The following is a 24339-nucleotide window of genomic DNA, read 5'->3' as shown; positions in this document are numbered from 1 at the left end:
TCGTCTGTAACTTTATACTCTCTGGTTTTCTTCTACTTCTTTCTTAGTTTCCTTCATAGGCTCTTCTCTCTCTTCCGGACCTTTCTTTTCTCTCTTTCTGACCTAGAGCTTAGATTCCAGTCCTGTTTTCTTCCCCATTCACATTCTCTACTTAGGAGCTCTCATCCATTTCATGATTTTAAATACCACCCATTTGCTGACAACTCTCAAACATATACTCCTGTTTTAAATGTTTTATCTATAGTCCAGACCCATCTATCTAACTATATACTTGATATGTGTTCTTGGATGTCTCACAGCACCTCAAATTTAATCTGCCTACACACACACACACACACACACACACACACACCCTAAACTTGTCCTTTTCCCATCCACTTAACTGTTCAAAACAGAAATATGGTGCTACTCTTGTTTCTTTTTTCTTCCCTAATGACTATGTTATGAGTCCTGTCATTTCTGCTTCCAAAACAAATTTTGAATTCATCCTTTTCCTCAACTCTATTGCCAACACTCTAGTCCAAGTCACCATCATCTCTGACTTGGACAATTAGCATAGACTCAGTTTTTGGTCTCCCCATTTCTGCTCTTGGCACAATTCATATGAGTCTAATCTTCTATCGCAGTGACAGCCATGTACTTTAATATGCATGTTTTTTAGATCTGTGTGCATTAAAGAATAATACACTTTCTTGACAAGTTAGGGGTTTGTCCTTCTACTGAGAATACAGGTCAGGCTTTGGAAACTTCTTAACGAAATGTATGACTTGCCAATTATGACATCCAAAATATATAGACATTGCACCCATATTGTTTCAACTCCAAATTGGAAGACTTACCCCAATAATACTTAGTTTTATGAGAAAATTTGAAGTCAGAATTATCCTGCGAAATCTAGGCCAATAAGCTTTCTGTCATCATAAGCCAGAAATGTGTGTGCACTGAGCTGTCACCAGGAATTCTTTCCTTGAACTATAAGGTTGCTCCTTTTAAAACACAGATTAAGAACACTTATTTTAGAGAAAGAAAGTTTAAGGCCCATTCTACCCAAGAGGTAAAAATGGAACTGTTCTAAGTTAGGGATCCATTTCCCTTTCCTCAGAACTCCTGAAAAGACTTAGGAAAATGCAGTGTGACCAATTATATTTCCCTTGATTTCTCCATTTTGTTCTGGTGTTAATGAGAAAATTACATACCTTGAATCTTATATCAACCTTTGCTATATAACAAACCACCCCAAAGCTCGGTGGTTTAAAACTGCCATTTGTTTAGCTCACAGTTCTGGTGGTTACCAATTTTGGTTGCTCACAGCTGGGCAGTTCTTCTGGCCTCTCCTGGGATCACTCTTGCAGCTGCAGTTATCTGATGTCTTGATAAGAGTAGGATGGTCTGGCAGTTGCTGCTGACTATCAGCTAGGCCTCTCTCTCAAGTTGGCTTCTTATCCTCCAGAAAGCCGGCCTGTGCTTCTACATGTGGTGGCAGGACTGTAACTAGAGGGTGAGAGCAGAAGCTGTGAGGCCTCTTGAAGCCCAGGTGAGGAAGTCACACACGTCACTTCTCTTGGTCCAACTTGATCACAGGGTCAGACCAGATTCAAGGGAAGGAGAAATATATTCCACCTCTGGATGAGGGAAAGGCAAAGTCACACTGCAAAGTGTTAGCATACAAGGATGGGAGTAACTGGTGTGGCCATCAGTGCCAACAATTTACACAGCCTCATTACTTTACCGCTTTGGTGAAGCACTTCCTCTGAGTTACTTCATGTGTTTATGTATGTGTATATGTATGTCTTAATTTCAGCTGCTCTGACAGAACACCATAGACTGGGTGGCCTGTAAACAACAGAAATTTGTTTCTTGTAATTCTGGAGGATAGAAGTCTGAGATCAGGGTGCCAACATGGTTGGGTTCTGGTGAGGGCCTTCTTCTGGGTCACAGATTGCTGACTTCTCCTTGTATCCTCACATGGTAGAAAGAGGGCAAGAGGCTCTCTATGGTCTCTTTTATAAGGTCACTAATCTCATTCATGAAGGCTCTGCCTTCATGACCTAATCACCTCCCAAAGGCCCCCCATCCTAATACCATCACATTGAGGCTTAGGATTTCAACATATGAATTTTGGGGGGACAAAAACATTTAGTCCATTGCAATGTGTGTGAATGTGTATGTACATATATATGCTGTAACTCAGAAATGTACATGTATGTATATATAGCATATTTATAATGCATACAGAAATAACTTACTGGTATATTGCTACATACTAGTGAACATGTCACTGACTAGTGCCCCAAGGAACTCAAGGGTGGGTTTGGAAGCATTTAACTGTTTTAATGTTAAGGAGACACAACCAGCAACCACCCTGAAGCTAACCAAGCCTCTCTACAAGAGCTACACCCATGACTTTGCCTTAATTTTAATATGAAGTTCTGTTCAGGAGGTGATTAACCTCATTATCATAATCTGCAGTGTATGTGGAAGCATGTTTTCCAACTGAGCCTGCGCAAGTGAATACCCGCCTCTCCTTTTTGAATATTCGTTCATTCCCAAATCAAAATAAAAGTTCCTGCTTCCCTTTGTTTGGGGACGCCATGACTTTGGAAATGATTCCTCATGGCCTCCTATTTGCTGCAAATACACTTTACTTTGTGAGACAAATTCCACTGGTATAGAGTCTTATTTAATTCACGAGGAAGTGTGCCCACGTGGTTGGGTATCAAACACAGAAACAACATCTGGACAGGAGTCGTCTGTAGATTGTTTATTATGTTGTCTAAAGCCATTTGTAAAAGGATCTATGCAATTAATACTTCTTCGAAGATGCGTAACTCCTAAATAAATATTTCTTTTGTTCAGATAAGAAATGCATAATTCGTCACAGAACTTTGTTTAGTTTGGCTTCCAGAAAGCTCAGAGTTGAACCTAACGTCATCTCTCATTTTTTATATTAGCTTAGATATCATTGTTTTCTACTTCTTAGAATTAGTTTTCTCTTTTCATTTTTAACTTCCTTGTTGTGTACCAGTATTTATTATAAACTATTTCAATCATTTTTGAAATAAGATGAGGTGCAATCAAAACAGTTACAAATACATGAATGTGCCTTTTGTAGTTTCACTTGAGAGAATGATGTTAGTGGGAAAGACTGGAGAACCAAATGTTGGGATTATTTCACATTGGTAATATTTGTAGGGGTAGCTGATGCAATGAAATAGTTCAAATAATGGAGGCTAGTTCCCCAGAGAGCTACTGGGCTCTAATGTCTATGGTTTAATGCATTCTTTTTCTCACTCTTCACAATCAATCATCTAGAAGAGACTATGGAGAGTTGTCCTTGAAAAACAGTCATAGACTTCATCTCTCCATTTTCAATCTGCTCTCCAATTCACCTCTTCCTCCTTTCTAACTCAGAAAAGAGTCTTCATGGAGGAACAAACCATTAATTTGGTCATTGGCCAATATCATATTAGTATCTCATATGTAAAAAGTCTCCTTAAGTGGAGGTATTTTTTTCACTTTTGATCCTTTCCATTACTTTCAGGTATGTTTTCTGAATTATACTTTTGGTGTATAATATTTTTCTTTGATTTTCTTTTTCTCTCCTAAAGAATCAATCCAAATATATTTCTCCATGTAACATTTGTATTTATACTTAAACTTGCATTTCTCTTGCCCCTTTTAGAATGAAAGTGCAAAAAATTCAAATGGGTCTGGGGGTGTGATTTGTTTTTTATAGTAAGAAATATATATATTTGGTCTTATTGGCACACAGCCTCTAAAATCATTGTAATTTCCTAAGTGATAAGAGCATGGAAGCATTTTCTGTTATAATACTTAGTCTTTTGTCCTTCGATCCTGAGATAACTCCAGTGAGATAAAGGTGAAAGGAATGTCTTTTGTTTTTCATAACAAGCCCCTTTCTTTTTCTTTTTGTGAGGAAGAACTGCCCTGAGCTAACATCTGCCAACCTCCTCTTTTTTTGGCTGAGGAAGACTGGCTCTGGGCTAACATCCACACCCATCTTCCTCCACTTTATACGGTATGCCGCCACAGCATGGCTTGACAAGCAGTGCATCAGTGCGCACCTGGGATGGCAACTGGCCAACCCTGGGCCACCGCAGCGGAGCCCGCGCACTTAACCTCTTGTGCCACCGGGCCGGCCCCAACAAGCCCCTTTCAAACACACCAGAGTTTATGTTAATAAGGTGATTTTTGGAAAGCCCCTAGATAACCATAGGATGGGGACTAGTTGCCAGGAGAAATGACCTTGTGATTAGAGAGTTTAAATTTTCAGCACTCTGCCCTCCACCCCCCACCTCCAGGGAGAGGAGAGAGGTTGGAGGTTGAATTAATGATCACCAGTGGCCAATGATTTAATCAATCATGCTATGTAATGAAGCCTCCATAATAAACTCTGTACTACCGGTTCAGAGAGCTGCTGAACACGTGGAGCTGCTGGGAGGTTGGCGAACCTGGAGAGGACATGGAGCTCTACACTCCTTCTCCCACACTTTGCCCTATGCATCTCTTCCAGCTGACTGTTTCTTTTTTTTTTTGAAAGAATATGCCTTTTTATTTATTTATTTTTTGAGGAAGATCGGCCGTGAGCTAACGTCTGTTGCCAATCTTCCTCCTTTTTTCTCCCCAAAGACCCAGCAGATAGTTGCATGTCATAGTTGTATATCCTTCTAGTTGCTCTACGTAGGACATCGCCTCAGCATGGCTTGATGAGCGGTGAGTAGGTCCACGCCCAGGATCCGAAACGGCGAACCCCTGGCCGCCAAAGTGGAGCGCCGCAAACTTAACTGCTACGCCGCTGGGCCGGCCCCCCTCTGATTGTTTCTGAGTTGTATCTTTTTATAATAAACCAGTAATCTAGCTGGTTGTCAACCTAAATAGAAGGGTAAACCGAAGCAAACTCGAACTAACTGAAATTGAGTTTTTTCAGGAATAGCAGAGGAATTGCAATTTGGGAAATGCACACTGTAGCAAGCTACTGGTGAGTCGGTTGATGGTTTGGGGTGGGCCGTATTTATGGGAAAGGAGTGCAAAGAGGGAGAAGCCCAGCCAAAGGCCAAGCCGTAAGTTCGTTGGCTTCAGGATAGGGAGAGATTCTTGGTGGATGTTCATTGATCAGGAGATAAGTATTGGTCTTCTGTCAATCAGGCATTTACAGAAAATCAGTCTCTCACTTCTCGAGTTCTGTTCTTCTGAGGGCGCATGCTTGAGAGTCTCCATTTCATATCCTCCAGTTCCGTTTTAGATTGAAATCCTTTCACAAAGTAAACTGTTTTTCTGAGTTCTGTGAGCCATTCTAGCAAATTATTGTACTCCAGGAGGGGATCATGGAAACTTCCCGTTTATAGCTAGTTGGTCAGAAGCACAGGTAACAACCTGGACTTAATACTGGCCTCTGAAGTGGGGGGAGGCCGTCCTGTGGGATGGAGCCTTTAACCTGTGAGATCTGACGCTATATGCAGGTAGATAGTGTCAGAATTGAATTGAATTTCAGGACACCTGGTTGATGTCTTTAGAGAATTAGAGAATTGCTTGGTGGGGAAAAACCCTCACACATTTAGTGGCCAGAAGTAATGGGAGTAGAGTGTTTGAGAGGAGCCTTTTTTCAGGTGGCTATGGCATTTTAGCCATTTAATAATTCGAGCTTATTTCATTTACTCAGGAGTGGCTTGTCTGGCAAACTCTTCCACCCAGAGCACAGTCACCACCCTGTAAGTAAGAAAGGATTGTTTCAAGTGGCTAAAATAAATGTGATTCTACTTACTGGACTATCTCACGGGCATTTGAGGAGCCTATCTACTCTTACTTTGCATACATCTCTCCATGATTGTTATCTCGTTTCCCAGCTCACAAACAGACTAAAGTAGCAAAGTAGGACAAGGTTGTGAGTTGCTTAAGAAAGGTTCATTGAGAAATTCAAGAAGTTGGTTTGACAGCCTGACAATAACAGAAGCAGAAAAGCCAAGGAAAGCAGACACACAAGTGGAAAAAGCATAGCAATCTCAGGTACATGAGCATAATCACAAATAGCCCTGTAAGTATCAACAATCTCTGAAAACAGCATTACATTGTTATAAGGCACAATATTTACTGTTCATTATTATAGCCCTGAGTTGCCAGAAAAATGTTATATTACATTCAAGTAGTCAATTTAAAAAGACAATGAAATATTTCCACCAAATTGTTATTATTATTTTTCGTTTCTGTGCTTTAAAGGGTTAAGTTCAATTAATGGGAAGATTACCTGTGTTGCATGACTCATTCATCACTACTCACATTTTTATGGAGCATCTACTATATGCCAGGCGCCAAACTAGGAGCTGGATCCATAGTGGTGACAAAGTAAACACCACTGCTGTCCTGGTGGAGATTGCAGGATTGCACTGGAGACCGACAGTTAATAGGCGAAAAACACCACCAAAATCCCACCATAATTCAACTTGTGGAAAAGGCCACAAGAGAAAAGAATGTGTTCTGTGGTAGAGAACCCCAGGGGTGGGAATGAGGAGGTAGAGAACATGATTATTTATTTAGTCATCAGGGAGGGCCGGAGAACCCCCAAAACAGGATGGAGGCAGCAATATGAAAAGGGGGAAGAAGATAGTTTCAATAGCAGAAACAGTGGGGAAAGGATTTGAGATAGAAAAGAGGTTGACAATGTAGTGGTGCTGCCAGGAGGACAGTGTGACAGGAGAAGGTCAGAGGGATAATGAAATGACTTGGATTCGAAGAAGGAGCCGGATCACAGAGGGCTTTGCAAACCACAGTGAGGAGTTTGGATTTTATGCAAAGTACCATGGGAAGCCTTTGAAGGCTTTCAAGTGTAGCCACTGGGCAACCAGCTCTAAGTGTTTTTAAACGCTTTTGTTATTTTTGTTTTTTGCTTATATTCATAAGAATGATGGAGGGATCCTTCTGCAAATGTGTGGTGCAGAAATAAATCCAAATTTTAAGGGCCCTAAATCTTAAACAATTTGGGAGTTCCTCTTTAAGAAAAAGAATTCAAATTTACAAATATAATATGGAACAGAGCTGTCCTTGGAAAGCCCCGGTGCAAGTAAGGGGCCCCAGAGTTTAAGCTTCATCGTGTCACGACATGTCTACTCACTTCTGGTATCGTGGAAAGGGTTTTATGGAGAGTCGTGGCTTTAGGTGGGAACCAAAGTTGATTTTCAAGTTTGAGAATTGCTTGGATCACTCTCTCCACCATTCTTGAGAAGACTTGCCCTTTTTTTCCTCCTCTTGTATCCCGCTATCCAATACTCCCTGACTCAAATAGCTCGGGTTAAAAACTCTTGTTTTTGCAATTGTCTTATAATTGATGTGGAGTTTTTCTGTTGAACTGTTTCATCCTTCCACAAAAGCGTATGCAGTACATCCTTTGTAACAATATACCTCTGAGGGTTCACATGAGTCTATCTGAAATGGTATGGGACTGGGAGATGGAATGGAAAAAAGATGATGAAATACGTGTATGTTAATAGTCACGTTTTAGAGATTCCATTTTCTCAGAAAAAGAAAAAATACTGGAAACATTCCAGGGGCCTGTTACAGTGATGTTCCAAAGCTTCATTTTTTAAGATCAAAGACCCTGGAAAGTTCAAGGTGCTTTCCTGAGTCGGAACCCCTGCCTCTTTTCGTTCCACATTCTTATCTCCTTTGAAAGCTTGTTGAACACTGTTGCATATCTCTTACTCTATCTGTCAAGCTGTTTTTCTGTAAGAAATGGCGTCTATTCCACGAAATGCTCTCTCTAAAGAAATAGTACTCTGTTTTTTATGAAATGGAGGGAAAGATGAGCTGGCTAATTTATTCCATTCCAAATGCTTTGTAACAAAAGTTGAAATGAATGAAAATGATTGAGTTTGTAGGCCTGCTCTGCGGATATGAAAAACTGCTGGAAACCGTTGAGTATGGAATGGCTTTAATTTACTGCGTGGATCTCAGCCCATGATATGCCTGCTTTTTGTTAACTTTCATAAAAGAGAAAGAAATGCAGAGAGTAAAAGCTTTCAGAATGGCTATAGTTGGAAAGAACCAGTGCTTGAAGCTCTAAGATTGTTATTTACATTAAACAATGGAGTATTGTGCCGGAGGATGACAAGAGGAGGGCGACGGCGCTGTGGGGAGTATGGAGAGTTAGACTGACAGACTCATTAGCAAGAACCCACATGGATCATGCCCTACCAAACGGCTTCTTCCATTGGCAGGAGTGCTTGGAGACGCTCTGGGATAACAAAAGGTAGGACTTGGTGTGATGGGTAAGGAGGTCATGAGAATACAGTTTCACTCTCTATGCTGAGAATATTGTCCCTAGATTTTCTTTATGTGACTTACACATCAACATGTTCGATATTGACTAGACTAAAGAATGGTAAATGTTGCTCATTCTTTTATCTTTTACTCCAACACTGATGGTTCCTTAAATGAATATAATGATTTAAATGTCCCCTGGTGATACCCTAGAGGTACAGGCGGAGAATAACCTTCAGCACACCTATTCTTTCCTCCTCAGTTTTCACATTTTGCTTGAATTGCACAGCACAACGCTGCTGAGAACTGTAACCCCAGCCTTCCTGCAAAGTACTTGAGTTGGGCATCCTGGAAGATGTATAGCAACATTTAGTCATCAGGCCTTTGTAAATACAAAGTAGAAGAAAGCAGTCCCTGCTGCCTCCCGTAGAGAGGACAGGATGGTTATTCACGTCATCATGCCCTTAATCTTCCTTTTTTTTTTTTAAGGTGGTATTGAAACCATCCGGGCTGCTTTGAAGTCAGTTTATTTTACTCAGATTGTGCCCTTTTTCTTTACGCTATGCCATGTAACATTTGATCAATCCTGGCACAAGTACACCTGTGTCTATAAATCTGACAATTTAGTCTGTAGATGAAGGAAGCTGGAGTTAGAAATTTGTGCCAAATTAAGTCTATTGGATGTCTCCAGTTTTTTTTTTCTTCTTGATATGATTTTAGATTAAACGTTTCCCTGTGTGGATAAACATCTTTGGCTTTAAGTACCAGTTTATTTAAAGAGACAGTATAGTGATAAAAACATAGGACTTAGAGTCAGAGAGAATCAGCCTCAAATATTAGGTCCATAACTTACTGTGTGACCTTAGGAAAGTTTTTTTACTTCTCTGGGCCCCAATAACCTCACTTCTAAAATGGTGATTGTGGCAGCCAGTCTCCAAGAGGGCCCCAGTGGTCCCTGCCTCCTGGAATTCATGCCCGTGTGTAGTCTCCTCCCATGTTGAATAGAGTTGACTTGTGTAACCAGTAGGATGTTGTGGAAATAATGGCATGTGACCTCCGAGGCTAGGTAGTCAAAGACATTGTGGCTTCTGCCTTGCCCTTTCTCTTGGATTGCTCAGTCTAGGGGAAGCCAGGGGCCATGTCGTCAGGATAGTCAAGCAGCCCCAGGAAAGGCCCACGTGGCAGGAACTGAGGTTTCCTGCCAACAACTGCACCATATGAGTGAGCCATCTTGGAAGCCCATCCTCCAGCCCCAGTGAAGCCTTCAGATGTCTGCAACCCTGGCTGATGTCTGGACTGCAACCTCATGAGAGATCCTGAGCTAGAAACACCCAGTTAAGCTGCTCCCAAATTCCTGACCTGCAGGAACTGAGTGAGGCCATAAATGTTTATTGTTGTTCTGAGCTGCTGAGTTTGGGATAATTTGCAATAGATAACTGATACAAATATAATGATAGTACCCCCTCAGATGATTGTTGGGAGGATTCAATGTGACAACGTAAGGGCTTTGCACAGTCTGGCTCAAAGTAAGTGTTATTCAGAAGGATAAGAGCATTAGTTATGGATGGAATTTGACACTAGAGGACCAATTCTCCTCTCCAGCACCTGTACTCCAAATGCTTTATACGGGCTCTGCCTTTAGTTGATGAATAATTCCAGATTTACAGCAGGCTCCTGAGTGAATGGTTAATGGAGTGGCATATCTAATACTTCTTGTGTCTGTATTGCCTCACAAGCTCTTATCCCACTTTTTAATTTCAACCTTGCTGTTACAACCAGCTGCAGGGCAGTATTAGCCTGATGACACTTGCCTCAGCCACACGGGTGCCTCTTGCTTAATCCTGGGGCTGCCTCGTGGCACTCTCACACGGACCCTTTCAGCTGTTTGGATGCATGTGGGAACCTGGACACATTGGGAATGGGAGGTGGTGGGTAAGTACTCCCCCACTCTGCCCCTTGGCTGGATGATTCTAAGGCACCTTCTACATGGCTCCTCGGAGCTGTCCCATGTGGGTTGGAGACCTGCTGCCCACAGTGGAGATCTGCTCAATAGTCCACTTTTGGACTGGCTTTCTCTCCTTTGTCTCACTCCTCCCAGTCGCCTACTCCTGTTCCTTGGGCTCACTGCCTAAAATAAACTACCGACTTGCCAGCGCAGCCTGTCTCTGGCTCTGCTCCTGGGAGATAACCTCAGGCTGAGACAGATGGCTCTAATAAGAGTTGGGTGAGTGTTGTTTCCTTGGAGTGTGTTCATGGAACCATTACCATGATACCTGCTTTACCCCATCAATAGCTTTCCTCTCTTCTGAGGGCAAAGTCTCAAACATCTCACACGGTGGCAGAGACCTCTACAAACTGAGTCCTGCCCACACTTTCAGTTTCCTCTCCCAACTTGCTGCCCCATCTCTTCTCTACCTCGGCCTTACTGGGCTTTGTTCAATTCCTTTTACATGACAGTCTCTCTGCTGCCTCTGAACCAAGAGCTTACTTTGCTTGACCAATTGTCACTTATAATTCAGATCTCAGTCTAAACACCACATCCCCAGGAAAGCCTTAAAGATGTCACTTTAAATATCCCTATATCAATCTGAACTTCTGTTTTCTTAACACCTATTGCACTAGTAAGCATTTTCTTTTTTTTTTTTTTTTGTGAGGAAGATCAGCCCTGAGCTAACATCCATGCTAATCCTCCTCTTTTTGCTGAGGAAGACCGGCTCTGAGCTAACATCTATTGCCAATCCTCCTCCTTTTTTTCCCCAAAGCCCCAGTAGATAGTTGTATGTCATAGTTGCACACCCTTCTAGTTGCTGTATGTGGGACGCGGCCTCAGCATGGCCGGAGAAGTGGTGCGTCGCTGCGCGCCCAGGATCCGAACCCCGGCTGCCAGCAGCGGAGCGCGCGCTCTTAACCGCTAAGCCACGGGGCCGGCCCTGTAAGTATTTTCTTAATGTTTACGTTTCCCTCTTGAGTGTAAACTCTATGAGGACAGGAACTCTGACTGTCTTGTTCTCTATTGCTTAATGTTTGGCTTAGAGAATAATTCAATAAGTTGAATGAAAGAAGGAATTTACCTAGGCAAAATCCACTTGGCTGATGATTTTCTGTTATTTTTTTTAATGCCTTAATCTATCCCTTTAAAACATGAATCATATCTAAAAGGGCCTCTTCAAGTTGCTGAAACAAGGCATTACTTTAATAATACAAATGACAAACTTGTTGTTAGTAAAAGGATTTACTTTTGCATTTACATTTTCACCTCTTTACAAAAGGCACTATCATAGGCTCGCATCAACTGGCGAGCTTCTCCAGTCCGTTAGATTATATAATTCACTTTACAAAATTTGATTGACAGACAACTTTTAGAGATTTGTTAGGTAGAGTCTACCCATGCTTAAGTAAAATTTATAGTTTCAATTCATGTAATCTGAGCTCTACTTAGATAGAAAAGACTTTTTGCTTCCAATGTATCTAGAAAGAACACTCTATTGATGAGTCATTAGGAAACAGGAGGTGCCCATCCCAGAAAAATCTAGTCATTTCACAGACAGCAACACTATTCAGGTGGCAGAGGGTTACATCAGGATTCTGCTTGTATATTTAAAGATAGAGAGTCTTTTATGAGTGAGATCATGCTTCATAATATATTAGGGTAAAGTTTAGGATGATCTTGTACTGGCTGGCATCAAATGGTCTAAATTTGTAAACTAATACTGAAAATCTGGAATTGTTTCAGAATTGCATTATGGTATAGGTAAGAAACCTCTAAATAATGCTGTATTTTAAATAAAATTCATTGATGAATATATTTGCAAATGGAAGTCAACTCTGTGGTAGATCAATAATGAACAAAGACAGCTCCCTTGATATTTTACAAAGGGCTATGTATATGTTTATTCTATCATTCACAGTTTTAAAGATCACACACTTTATGTGGCAAGAAATCATTTATTCATTCAACAGATGTTTATTGAATGCCTGCTAAGTTCCAGACACAGTAGATATAGCAAGAACAAAATACATCTTAGTATGATCTCAAGGAAAATTTTGCCATGGTAAAGGGCTTTGCAAAACCTCATGGAAAGGAAATGGCTGACATCATTGGGAATTAGTGTTGGTCAGGCTACAGGAAATTATCAACAGATTTCCCACGGTGTTTTTTGAAGAACTAGGATCCTCCAAAGAGAAAGCAGTGTCATGTATTTCATCTAGATCCAGCTGTTACAGCAGCTTCTTTGAAGGCTGGAAATGTTCTTTTTCTCTAAGGACATTGAGATAATATTGAACTTAGCTAATTGAACTCACTTCTCACTCAGCCACACAGGTTCTCTCTGGTGGAGCTGAGCCCCTTTTCTTCTCCCTGAGTCTCTGAAGAGACTCAGCCAGACATAGTGAGTTGTTGCAAAAGACCAAAGAATAATCATCTACAGAGAAGACAAACACTATAGGCAGTTCTAGAAATTAAGGACAAACCACATTTTAATCCAGATTTGATAAGGGAAGATAAATTAAAAATTAATTTCTAGGACAAAATGGAAGAGATCTTGAATGTGAAATCTACATCAGTGGTTCTGAAGCTTGGGTGGACATCTGAATCACCTGTGAAACTAAAATTATAGATGTTTCAACTTAACTGCAGCAATTCCGATGCATACTGAAGTTTGAGAACCCCTCACCCAGATGTGAAAATCCATTTGGTGATGAACTCCCTCCTATACTTTCTTAAAGAGTTCCTGAGTCATTGGTTGAGAAAGCAACTTTCTATGGTGCCTGAAGTGGAATCCTTTTATTTCTAAAAACCTGTATAACAAATAAAAAGAAAAATAATCACAAAGTTACCACATTGTAAATTCTCACTCCTTAGTAGATTATGTTAAGTAAGGAGGTTGTATATGACTATGGATGCTGTGGTTCATTCAAGAGTTCCTTTGATTAATTGAGAAACACCATAGAGTATTTTCATTTGTTGTTATCCAAACACTGCAATTAGGTCCTGAGTTTGGACTCTCAAATCATTGTCTATGAAACTAAGGATCTTTAAACCTTAAAAGAGTTTTTATTTAAACTGTATGCCAATAGTATATAGAATCAAGTAAATCAATTAGTGGGGGAGAGGTGTGGAAGGGACTGATTAACACTGTTAATCAATTAACAGTGTTGTTAATTAACGACACAACAGAATTGCGAAGGGGACTGCTACTGCTATTTGGTAAAGCCAACGGTTGAATGGCTTAAATTCAGAGAGTCTTGTGGGTTTTATTCTCTCTCTTTTGAGTGTTACTCAATTTAATGTATTTCTCAACTAAGCAACAAATACCTTTAGAAATACTAAATTATATAAATCCTTGGTTAGCTACATTTGCAAAGATTTCTTTCTGAAAGATGATGGGAGCAATTTTTCCTTTGATACTTTCTCCCAACATTCTGAACTTGATGTATAAATTGTATGTTTTGCAGCACATCTTTTTTATTTGCTAAAGTTCTTTGAGTTTTCATTTACAAAAAGCAGTGGAAATTTACCACAGTAAATCATAAATCATTGTTGCAGTTGACTCCAACAAACTTGTATTGCACAACAAAATGAACATACAATTAAAAAAAAATTGGGCAGTTCTAGTTATTGCTTTAAGTATAGCTTGGCCCCAAGGAAAAATGAAAAATAAGTTATGAGTTGAGTTGTATATGGTGTAACAGAGGCTTTGAAGTACTAACAGAATTTAGAAACTCTCACAATCCTTGTCTAAAGCAAAAAATCTTCTCTCTCTTTTGCAGCGTTTTCTTGAATTAGAAGCCTATGTTTGCCATCTGCTATAAATTGCTTTTTCCTTTTTTATAGTGTTTGACACTATGATACCTTAAAGTGGGTGTTGCTTATCTTAGGGTGGTGGTGAATGTTGAATGAAAATTGGGAGGAATTATAGCTATTTAACAACTGTTTGCAAAGCTTCCAGTGTTCTTGGGAGGGAGCAGGAAGTATTAATTTAAAAATAGTTCCCAAAGCCAAAAAGAAGAGGGAATAAAAATCATTTTATTTCTTAATCTGTTTGGATTACCTCTAAGGAGATGAGTAATGAATGAAATTCAGGATTAGCACACAGGAAGGGCTCTCAAGAGGCCGTCTAGACTCTAGGCCATCTTGCTCTTTCACAGAACTCCTCCTGAAATCTTTTGGAGAGAAAATTATCTGCCATATTCTTAAACACTTTGAAGGAAAGGAAATTAAGAAACTCTCTGAATAATCAGTCCAGTGTCTAATAAACTTCATCATCAAAATTGTTTCCTCTGAAATTTTTTAACTTCTTTGATTGAAATTTGTATTTTCTTAGGACTTATAGACTCAGTCATTTTACATCTTGGATTTATATAGTTTATTTTTCTGCCTGTTTCTAAAAAATTCATCTATCAAAGTTATTTTTACTTCTAAAACACTTTGCAAAATCATTACCTTTTGCCTTAAAATTTCAAGTCATATATTAATTTAGCCAAAGTATTTCTCTAAGTCATCCACAGAGATATCTCTATTGTCTTTGATACATTTTAGACTACTATTGAGAAAAATTTTCTAGTAAAATTGTTTTATGTCTTCCGCATTATCTTTCAGGGTAGTTATAAAATGTTTAAACATCAAATTCAGCTAAGATGACCCCATAAAGAAAGGATGGCTCCTCTGTGTATCTCCCCAACTCCAGAGCTACATGAAGGAAGAAAAATAGTTTTAAAAGAGAAATTTGTTTGTACAACTCCTGTAAATAATATAAATGAATATGTTGCAGACCCTGGTGAGCAATTACAAAAATTTCCTTTTTGATATACTGGGATTGAAAACCAACTACATTTCCTTCTCCTTACAGCTCTTACACTGCCGGGGATGGCTCACTCACCTTACCGCATTCCAGCACGTTAGGACAGCAGAATTTGTCACTGTCACTTGGCCCTTTACCTCAAGCTGCTTTGGAAGCCAGTTGTTGCTGTTGTAGAAAATCGGATTTTCCTTGATGAGCATTTTTGCCTGGCTGTGGAATGGGTGGGACTTCTCCTGGGAACAAATATTTATTCTAACTTAGCGGAAGGCCCATTTTTCTTGACTGCTGTGTCTCGATTGAGGCAGTATGAGGAATTTCCCTAGGCCTCTTACTTGCATCTATTCTAACGAGTTGCCTAGTGGCCAGGAGGCTTGTCACTGCTGCTCCTCTTTGCTCCTAGTCCATCTCCCAGTGTTGCAGTTTTTCCTTTGACGAAAGCTTTACATGATTTACACACAAATATTAAAATTGTTTAACAACTTACTCCTTAAAATGCTCATCTATTGGGCAATGTCTCTGTAAATGTTAGTATACATTTGTTGAATAGTATGCAACCAATAAAAATACAGAGTTTGTAGTAACTTGGAAAAATGCTCACATTCATCCATTAAGTGAGAAAAGCAGGATGTGAAATTGACCATGCATTATGACGACAGCTAAGTTAAAAAAGAATTCTGCCTCCTTCTAAAAAATTTATGCCTAAAAAAGTCTGAAAGAAAAGTTACTGAGTCATAGTTGACAATGAGTGGTAAAACTATTGGCAATTCCCTTTTTCCTACTTTAATTGTTTTCAAATTTTCTATAAGAGATATGGTATCATTCTAACAAAAATTCAATACTTTCCCTTTTAAACAAGGCAACCTAATCATTATGAAATTCTCTTTTGCTTTTCCATAACTTGAAATAACAATTCCTCATTCTATAAGTGATGTTGGTAGATGGGAGAAAGAGAGAGGAAAAAAAGTATATAAATAAAAGTAGTGTTTTAGTTCACCTAATTTCATAAGAAATGTACAGACTAATACATATTTATTGAATAACTAAATGATTGAAATGATTCAGTAGAAATCTGGTTGTGACTTCTTTCTTTAAGTAATTATACTCTCCAATTTTGGCTCTGACAACAGAAGGTATAGTTTTTAATAGAGACATTTATTAATGTAGATATAGAAAAATTGTTGAAAACTTTAATCTGATGTGGTCTATTTCACTTGTGATCATCAAATCTTAATCTAGGAAAAATTCTTCGGTTCAGAGATGTAGAAATTGAGACTCAGAGAGCAGAGTGACTTGCTACAGTAAGTACTGTACACTCAGTACAGTGCTGAGTCTAGAATGTACATCTCCCGATTGCCCTTAGAGTGCCCTTCCCGCCATGACTCTGTGTCTCCCAAAAGCCAAACTAAATTCAAAGTCTTCTTTGGTCTGGAACAGTTTTAGTTTTACATCGCTGTTTCATCTGACGTGCAAAGTGTAACAGCCAAAGAATATGAGAAGAACAGTTTTCCATATGTCTGCTCTGCCAAAACTAACATGAATTGGCAATTGAACCCCCAAAGCAATTTAGAAGTCTTCAGTACTGGGGCAAGGCCCTCTTTCCAACATGAATCACTTGAACAGCATATTTGCAGACAATGACCAGGCGCTGTTTGCACTAGGGAATGGGAAGTGATCTTGGGAAAGGATATCACCAAAAATGCAAATATTCACACACAGCTAATAAAGAGACCTTGTGGGAAAGAGCTCCCCATCTAGCAATTGTGCTTCTTTACCCCCTTAGCGCTATGGAAGGGGATGGGCATGTTTTTGTTTGTGTTGTAACACTACTTTGGGGGCTGCTTACCCAGTGCGTTATTCCTTACCACAGGGTAATTATTTTGGCCAGTTGGAAAAAAGTTTGCGTTTTTTTGTATTTTTAGAAGATGGAGAATAAGAAGAGTATTTATTGAGGGAAATGTGCCGTGCCTCACATTGCTCTGTGTTTGTCAGTTTCTTGGTAGACCATGCAGCCTTGGGACTTGTGCAACTGAATGCTAAGACTATATCAATGCTTGTAAACGTGTATATTTCCATATTATGGTCTTAAACAGTGCTCTCTGCCTTTCTGTCCTCTTGGAAGCTTTGTAAATTAAAATAAAGTGCAGTATTTATTTCTATATTGTCTTTAAAAACATTTGAAAACTCACAAACTTACAAAAATGCCTTTCAGATAGGTTATTTCATGTATTTCTCATAATACCCCTTTGGGAGTACGTACCATTATTTGTATTTTAAAGATGAAGGAAAACTAAATTGCAGCTAAAAATTGGCAGGACAGCGTAGTCTTCTCATAGCCTCTGATCTCAAATTCCACGTCCTTTTCCCCTATCTCCTATGATTTATGGCCCCTCTGCTGTAGGGGCCCCATTCCATTTACAGGATAAAAATTCACTAAAACTTTTTTGCCTAGTTTTATTGAGAAATAATTGACATACATCACTGTATAAGTTTAAGATGTACAGCATGATGGTTTGATTTACATATATTGGGAAATAATTACTGTAATGGTTTAGCATCTATCATCTCATAAGATACAATGAAAAGAAAAGAAAAAATAATTTCTCCTTGTTATGAGAACTCTTAGGATATACCCTCTACACAACTTTCCTATGTATCATACAGCAGTGTTAACTAGAGTTATCATGTTATACATTACATCCCTGGTACTTATTTATCTTATAACTGGAGGTTTGTCACTAAAACTTTTGCACTTTGTGTAGCAGAGCTCTTCTGAAATTGTACTTCATTGCTTCTGTGAGTCTCCATAATCTGCATCTTTCTCATAAGGGTAGGAGTAATGGAGCAATAATAACTTTAGAAATTTCCCCTGTGATACTGTTTTTTGGTAGATTCAGTTCATTTTTCTGTGTTTAAACCCTGGAAATAATTATAAAATGGTGGCTGAATTCAAATAATGGTTTTTGTTAGAAATATATATTTGTTATGATTTAATTCATTTTATGAAAAAGTGCATGTGTGAGCACAGTCTTAATAATACAGAATAGTGGTATTTTTAACTCAGGTTCTGTATTTGCCTGCTTAGGTAATTTTTTGGCCATCAGAAAGGAGGGCATTAGTACTGAAAGAAAGCTCTGTGCTCACTCATTAGTAGTTTTCATAGGGCATTCCATAGTTTCTGTTCTTGATAATGTACTTTAGACTGTGATGTGAGTCAGTAATTGCTGGATTACTGGATGTTTCATTATGATGTTGTTTTTTTTTTTTACCCTAACTCCATGAAAACTGGTGCAAATGAAAAAATATGATGCTGTTTGTCCATTTATACTGTACCACTCTTCAACACCCTTTTTTTCATGCCTTTGTTAATTCACAAAATATTTATGGAGAACCTACTGTGAAACCTGGACACAGAAGAGTGAGTGACTTGCCCAAGATCTCATGGTTAATAAGTGGCGTAGTCAGAATTTGAATAAAGTCTGTCTGGTTACAAAGCCACACACTTAACTGCTAAGCCATTATTAATATGTGCTGTGCATATTAATTTCTCACACGTGTGTGTGTGTGAGAAAGAGAAAGAGATATTACAAGAATACGTAAGACATGGTCTTCCCTCTCCGATCTGTCCAAAGGGCAATGTGTTGGGAGTCATGTAGTCTTCTGTATGAGCTCAGTGCTGCCTAGACGTGTATCTTCATTATTCCCTACTGCCAAGAAAAATATGGCTCGGTAGAATTTCCGTGAGGAAACAGAGATGTGTATAAGTGAGAATGATCACTCTTTCTGAAAAAAGGAAGATTTTCGTAGTGGTCTTTATTTTCTGACTTTTGACAAATATTTTAATCTTTACTATTTCAAAAACTTGAAGGATACAAAGATTTAAAAATAATTCTTTTAAGCTTGAAAAATGTTGGAAACTAATTTTAGCAACACAGAATGATCTTTCCTCTCTGCAAAGATTGTAGTGTTAAGCGTTATGGAAAGGAGGTGATACAAAACGTGAACATACTCTGAGTTATTGCCCTAAATCTGGTCAATTCAGGACAAAAGAAAAAAGATTGGACCTAAACCAGTGCGACCTTTAGCGTGATCTGCAGATTGGTACTGCTAATCAAACTGATTGTGGATAGTTTGCGGCCAGATAGATACAAAAATTGAGAGTGTTTAGAAACTTTTTGCATAACTGAAAGAAACTTGATACCGTAATTTTATGTCTGTTGAATCTAATGATAAAAACAATAGTGTTTGTATTTTCTTGGTTTTGTTTTTCTTTTTTTTCCTCCAGCTTTAATGAGGTATAATTAGCAAATAAAATTGTATATGTGTGAAGTGCACAACATGATGACTTCACATATGTGCACATTGAAAAATGATTACCATAATTAGATTAATTAACACATCCATCACCTCACGTACTTATTTTTTTTTGTAGTGAGAACGCCTAAGATTTACTTTCTTAGCAAATTTCAAGTATACAATATCGTATTATTAACTGTAGTTATCATCCTGTATGTTAGATTCCTCAGAACTTACTTATCTTACAACTGAGGGTTTGTACACTTTGGCCAGCATCTCCCTATCTTCCCCACCCCCGAGCCCCTGGCAACCACCGTTCTACTCTCTATTTCTATGAGTTTGACTTTCTTTTTTAGATTCTGCATAATAGTGAGATCATGCAGTACTTGTCTTTTCTCTGTCTGGCTTATTTCACTTAGCATAATGTCCTCTGGGTTCGTCCATGTTGCTCCAAATGGCAGGATTTCCTTTTTTCTCATGGCTGAATAATATTACATTGTTTATATATACACACTACATCTTCTTTATCCGTGCATTTGTCAGTGGACACTTAGATTGTTCCCATATCTTGGCTATTGTGGATAATGCTGCAATGAACATGGGTGGTTTTATTTTCTTTTTCTAGTAATTCATCTTTATTTTATTTTATAAAAATATCTGCCTATTTTGGATGAATATTGAAGAAAAACAAACTGGTCTTCCACCACAGATAGTTTGAGAACATTATGTTAAACCACAATCAAGTCAGGTTTGTTATTAAAATGAAAAGAACGTATTTTTAAAACACATTGAGTATAAAATACCAAATTAAAATATGTAAAATATAGCATTAGGAATTTTTCAACCTTTGGTCAACTAGGTGAATAGGATCCAGAGAATTTTGGAGATTTGCAATCACATGCAGGCAATTTTTGCTTAATTCCAAGTGAGAAATTTTGCCAAAAATTTGGGAGAGAGCAAGCCCTACTAACTAGCCTAATAGTCAAATATCTTCACAAAGATATTGTGAGGACATCTTTGGTCAGTCTCTCGCACAAGGAATTACTGTATAAACATCTGCTCATTTATTCATTCATTCAGTGATTACCAAGCACCTAGTAAGTGCCCAGGGCCATTCTCTGTGTATTAGGATATGCTTCAGGAATAATATAAGGGGTTGTCTGTATATATACAATCACTCTTAGAGATTATTTGAATCTAAGCCCTTTGAGTTCCTTGAGGAGCCCTTAAAAAACTCAGGCCCACTAAGCGCATTTACGGAACGTTCTTAGCTGACTGGACTTCAACGATGCTTTCTCTATTTTCCTGGCCCCATTATCTGTCACCCCAGTTTTCTCAGCTCCTAATTCTGGAATGGGGACCCAGAAGATAGCATATGGGTCAAGACAGTGGGAATCACAGAAGAGTGCAAAAACTAAAGCTGGGACATAGCTGCAGAGGCAGCCTCCACCACAAAAATAATTGGCTTTGGCAAATGGGCAAGTAGGTGATGGGTATGAGACCCCTGAGGACACAGTGACCTACAGGAACACCAATGTCATTTTAACATAAAGATAGCAACGCATGTATAACATAGAAATTGAACAAGCAAGACCTTATTGCTGAATCAGCCAGTTTGATTCTCTATCTGGCGGAGGAAAGCAAGACCACAGTGAAATTCCTGCTAGAATCCCATTTGGTAAATTGTAACCTCTGACATTCCACTGCATGATCTTTTGGGAGTTCTAAAGACACCAATGCCTTTAGAAAATAACACAATCTTTCTTTTTAATTTTGACTTCCTTTTATTTTATTTATCTTGATTTATCATTAGTAGGTTTGTTGTTATCATAAAAGAGAAAGTTTCCATCACGGATGTCATTCATGACGCCATGTTGTAAAATAGTCTGTTTTGCTGATGGATGAGCAGATAGCATTGAATGGGGAAGGCCTAATCATTCAATCTCCATCAGCAATTAGGCTGGCTTCATAAACAAGAACACATGTTGAGACTGAGGTATTGACTAGAGCAGCTAGGTACTTCTTTAGCAAGGTTTACAGAGTCTTGATTTTTCTCCATGTGGTGTGTATGGGAGAAGTTGGGGAGGTCAAGAGAAAATAAGCACAAGTCAAAGGGAGACTTGTAAAATAAACAGCAACATCTGGCAAATGACTTCCTCCCATGTACATAGGAAGGGCTCTTATTTAGGGCAGGGAATGAGAAATGTTTTTCTTGGCAGTATGTTAGCTTCATGTCCATCAGATCTGGGAATGAGGTTAACTTATTTCTCTTGCTGATGGCGTGGACTTTAAGGCTTGGTGCTTACAGCAGCAACCATCTATTTGTCTATTCTTCAGAATCGTTAAGTTTACTTTGAAGTGTTTTCAAAAGATATTTAAACATTAAAGACCTTATAATTCTTCATTATCTAAACTTTTGTTTATCTTCTTAGTGAACTATATTGTTTACACTGGAGAGGTCTAGTACTGCATTTCTCTTTGCTCCATTAACAAAAAGAACATTAAATTCTAAGAATTCAGTGTATCATTTCAGACGTACCAATATGGTAGATGCTCTCTGTAATTTCTCGATGCCTGACTATTCACATTAAATGATTAACAGGAAATTTAACCTGCAACAAACTTATAGTATGTTATTCTTTATCTCTTCACTGGCTTTATAAAAAGTACTTTCCGGCTTTTCTTACCAAAATACACATATTTTTATTGTTTTCACAGACTAAAAAAAGAAAAACATGCTTATTATACATTAAGAAAATAAATAAAATAAAACAAGTTTAAAAATAGAAAACAAGAAAAAAATAGAAAATCCAGGCCACATCAAGCAACAATTCCTTAACTTTGTACAACTCAGAAATGAAGTATTAAAAATTATTATTTTCATATTCCAATTATTTCATATTTTCATTCACTATTTTTAAGTTAATAAAGACAGCAAAACTTTCCAATTCTATTGTGAGAGTTTTGTAATTTATTGCTTCTCCACGCAATGGCGATTGAGAGGTGTTTTCTTTGTTGAGGGGAAGAGAATGGGATAATAATACACTCCTCTGGAGGGTAAATGGGGTAGAATTCCGCTCAATTTCCCGTCTCACTGCTCTTCCCTTCCTCCCTCTTCTCAGTCGTTGCCATTTATGAAAAGCAGATGGAAGCAAAGTGATTTACATATAGCATAATTCTATACTATGTTATGGGAAATGTGGATGCCACAGTTTGAGGATTTTTATGATGATGTTGTTTTTTTAGGTGCAGGCCATTCACACAGTAAAACCATCTGCTTTTCTGAAGCCACACACTTCTTGATGCAGGACTCTCAGAAAGGCTCACGGACTTCAGGTGGGAATCTGTATCCAAGATCTACAAGGGAAAGAGAAAAATCTTGGGATTTCCAAAGGAGGAAGTTATCTGAGTAGCAGTTATCTGAATAGCAGGCCTAACAGGAACTTAGCCACCTGTGGAATATTGCTCAGCAGTCCCAGATGAGTGAGAAAAACTGTCACAGACATATACACTTAAATAAGCCCCCCACCCCCCACCCCAAGTTGTTTTAGAAAAAAGTGTAAGAAATATAATTTTCCTTCTTGAAGAGATTACAATAGGATTTAGAGAAGGGAGAGGCTATCTCTGCATGGTGACATTTGATACAAGGAGTAACTTTTGAGTTAGTCATTAGGGTGGTGGTGGAGGGATATAGAAAAGCACCCTATGAAGAGGCAATCATGTTCAACAGTCACTTATTTTTTTAAATGATGAGAGCGGCTGGCCCAGTGGCATAGTGGTTAAGTTCGTGTACTCTGCTTTGGTGGCCTGGGGTTCACAGGTTCTGATCCTGGGCTCGGACCTACTCACCGCTTATCAAGCCATGCTGTGGCAGGTATCTCACATATAAAATAGAGGAAGATGGGCACAGATGTTAGCTTAGGGCCAATCTTCCTGAGGAAAAAGAGGAGGATTGGCAATGGATATTAGCTCAGGGCTAATTTTCCCCACTAATAATAATAATAATAATAATAATAATAATAATAATAATAGGATGAGAGGCCCTGTGCTCCTGACTCTGTATCTCTCTCCAGACCCACATGATCAACTGACAACTGCATGTCCATCCTTAGGTATATCACAAGTAACGTGTATTTGTTATGGCACTTTAGGATAGAAAGCAACTCAAGGAAGTTTATTAGAGAGATCCAGGGCTCGCTAATTAACCTGAAGGAGGAGAAATGCAACCATAAGAGGGCAAGGGAACCAAGGTTTGATTGGCGGTCTGAAACTTTATGCCTTGTCTCTGCTCCTTGTTTGCCTTTGTAGATTCACTTTCTCTGCACAGCCGTGAATGTGACAGGCAGTTTATGGCTCCCCCATTGCTCATATGTTTATATATCATAGCTCCAGCTACATGAAGAGATTGAGTCAATTCTCTCTTGGTCCTTATTCCTCCTAACAAAGGCTAGCAAAGAGTCAAAATAATCTATGCCGTTGTTTCAACAGCTGACCTATAACATTGAATGAAGTAGTTAGCAAAAAAATACGTAGATCATAGGACAAATTCTTGGGCCATTGACAAAGAAGAGGTAGGAAGAAATTGCACTTTGTCTAAAAGATCAACATGTACTGTGGTGGTGGTTTAATTCTTGCCTAATGAAAATAGACAAGGAGCCTAGGGGTGTTGCTTCCTGTGATATGATGGGTTCTAGGAAGGTTAACTGCAGAGGAATAAGAAAGACCAGACTAGAACTGGGCGCACACCCTGGGGGCAGGATTGGCAAAGGCAAGATAGGTTCCTAGTTCTAAAAGATCTGAATTCTGGACCCTTTTCTGAGCCACAGGTAGAAAGGAGCAAGGCAGACAATTAGGCATCAGAAAGGTTGTGGAAAATGAGGACTTAGTTTTAGATAATGGATGTAAAAGTGAACTAAAGTATGGTTTTCAGAACTGATGGGTTTCAGACCCTGAGACATAACTCAACTCACAAGCT

The sequence above is a fragment of the Diceros bicornis genome, chromosome 11 (genome assembly GCF_020826845.1).
Source record: "Diceros bicornis minor isolate mBicDic1 chromosome 11, mDicBic1.mat.cur, whole genome shotgun sequence".
NCBI lineage: Eukaryota > Metazoa > Chordata > Mammalia > Perissodactyla > Rhinocerotidae > Diceros > Diceros bicornis.
This window is presented reverse-complemented; position numbering follows the sequence as displayed.